At 35.4% G+C, this 2,585-nt stretch overlaps 1 long non-coding RNA gene across 1 annotated transcript; it reads left to right on the top strand.

The window, feature by feature from the left end:
- The first annotated feature begins 443 nt into the window (after positions 1-443).
- Positions 444-1,274, top strand: LOC118277818 (uncharacterized). Its single transcript, XR_007706201.1, has 2 exons — positions 444-555; positions 637-1,274. It is a non-coding gene; the product is annotated as an uncharacterized LOC118277818 (long non-coding RNA).
- Positions 1,275-2,585: the final 1,311 nt, after the last annotated feature.

Below are 2,585 nucleotides of genomic sequence, written 5' to 3'. Positions count from 1 at the left end.
TTAATTCTTCCTATATAAATATTTATGCAACATTACTTCCTTACGAACTTGAAGAATTAAAGAAATACAATCTCAATGATGTCAAATGTAAACTTACATCTATGGTTTCCAACTCTCAAATGGTGTTTATTCCAGTATTGACAACATTACGAGAGAAAATAAACAAATAAAAACAGTAGTTAAAACCAATCATAAAATCTTTTTAAACAATTAACACAAATTATCAAAAATATTAATAATAAAAACATACAAACGTAACTCGCCAGTAAAAACTTTTCAAAACAATTACAAACTGTCAGTTACATAGGTATAATTATATCTCGTGCAGAAGACAGTCACCTGGGGCCTTAGTCTGCTATTACAATTGTGTCAGAATGGTCGATCACTGAGCAGTGCAAGAGGGACGGAGCTATACAACCTACATACCTCCGTCCTATGCAGGTAAAGTTTGACGAGGAAATAGCTCAGAGGAATATTGAATTTCCCATTAATTCTATAAAAAACTTAGAATTACTAGAAGACCAACTCATTGACACGGATTTCGAAAAAGCTTTGGTATGGATACTATTATTTTAATACTATAAAATATTTATCACGGTTACAATGGGTATATAATATTTGTTTTTATTATTTCAGGTTAAATTTTTTTCTAGAATATGCGGTACGAGTGGAATGTTAAAAATATCAAAGATTGGATTACAGTTAACGAGATGTTTATTCACGGACGAACTCCTTAACCAGTTAACCTGGAAAGGAATTAAAGGCTGTACTAAAGTACCCTTTATGAACTTCATCAAAACAAGAAATATGTTTTTTAAAATTATACATTTGGCTGACAACTGTTGCTCTGCAAAGGATTCTGACGCATTTTTGCAGAACAGTGCGATAAAACATAGTGGCCAGCGCATGAAGCGAAATTCGTAAGTGCGAACAACTACTTATTTTCTTTTTATTTACATCTGCATTATGTTACTCCAACAAAGGAGTATTTAGGTGGTGGGTAAGCGGTTTAACACCGTTCATTCGTTCATTCGTTGCTATTTTTGACGCATCAGTATCATCAATAGCATTATAACTGGTACTGGCGTGATCGAAGTCGTAATCATCTTTTTTAGTATTTTTATCTTCCATCATTTCAAAATCAGTATTAAAATTTCTTAAATCTTCAACAATTGACTTTTCAGCCGGATGTTTTCTATTATTTCCACGATTTTTATGGTATCTGTAAAAATAATAATCATTTAAAAGGTGATATTTCATGAGATAGCCAAACGTATTTGACATTATTACCAATTCCCTAAAATTCCAATAAGAAACGCGAACGCTCCACAAGCCCCGCCCCCTAGCACCCTCACCCTGTGGCGCGCACGCACACGCATTCAGTTTATGTTTTGGCACTGCCGGTGGCAGTCGTTTGCAAAATTTCTTATGCATGACCTTGAACTCCCGTCTTATTAATTGTCAAAGTTCAGTATTTATGTGATAATGATAACAGACACTTAGTCTAGGTAGTTTACCTTCCTGCCACCGGTAGAAAAAATCTCCATCGAGTTATTCAAATGTTCGTCTTAACCAGAAAGTACTATATATACTAACTAATACAGGCATGACAATATATACTAATACAGGCATGACAATAAAATCACCCAGTGACTGTAAGAAGTTTAGTGCTTGAAACACATTAAAAATAAGTGTCTTAGTATTACATATTCAATCAGTTACATAGTGCATACCTACTTATGTTACTGTACTGTGCATAGGTAGATTACAAAGAATGAAATTTCGAACAAAATCTCCGGACTCCGAGTGACACAGGTAGATAATTATGTAATTTATTTACTTGTACATTCCGTCCCGGATACCCACTGGCCCATTACTAAGTTTGAAATTGTTAATTAGTTACTCCAATAGGAAACCCATTTAGTATGAGTAGTATGATTACGAATCAGCTGATCAGCTGGTAACTGTCGTACGTAATGCGGAATACTTATGAATGCATAAATAGGAAAGACAATTTTAAAGTCAACCGATTTAAAACACGAATAAAAATTTGGACACTTACCTACTTGTACAATGCGTTTTTGGATATTATACCCGCAAACAGCTGAGTGCTAGTATCCTTACCTACTCTATCGTAACTATGTTTTTATTATTCAAAACTTCAATCACTATTGTCGAATAAAACACGTCGTAAAACTCACCTCTCCTCATCTTCAGTATCCTCAAAATTTGAATAAAGTTCCTCTAATCTAATTCCTTCAGCAAAAGTAGCTATGCCTTGTAGTTTCACGACACATTTTAATTTTCTCCAATTCTCTGAAGGCACACTTTTTTCATCTCTCCTTAATAGTTCAAGCTCGCTGTTTTTTCTCGTCCTTGGCCAAAACAGGACAGAATCTTTGTTAATTATTATGTTATCGGCTTACTCACGTAACGTTTTGACGAGGAACTCGACTAGTTTCAAGCCATGCTAGAGGCTCATATTCATGAGCAGCATTACGCAACACACGACGCGGCGATTGTCGCACTGCTACTGGCGATTCGAGCTACGCGCCCATCGCGCCCTCTGCCTGGAATCGCGCGTA

The sequence above is a fragment of the Spodoptera frugiperda genome, chromosome 18 (assembly GCF_023101765.2).
Source record: "Spodoptera frugiperda isolate SF20-4 chromosome 18, AGI-APGP_CSIRO_Sfru_2.0, whole genome shotgun sequence".
Taxonomy (NCBI): Eukaryota; Metazoa; Arthropoda; class Insecta; order Lepidoptera; family Noctuidae; genus Spodoptera; species Spodoptera frugiperda.
Note: the sequence above shows the minus strand (reverse complement) of the source record. Positions and strands in the feature narration are given on the sequence as shown.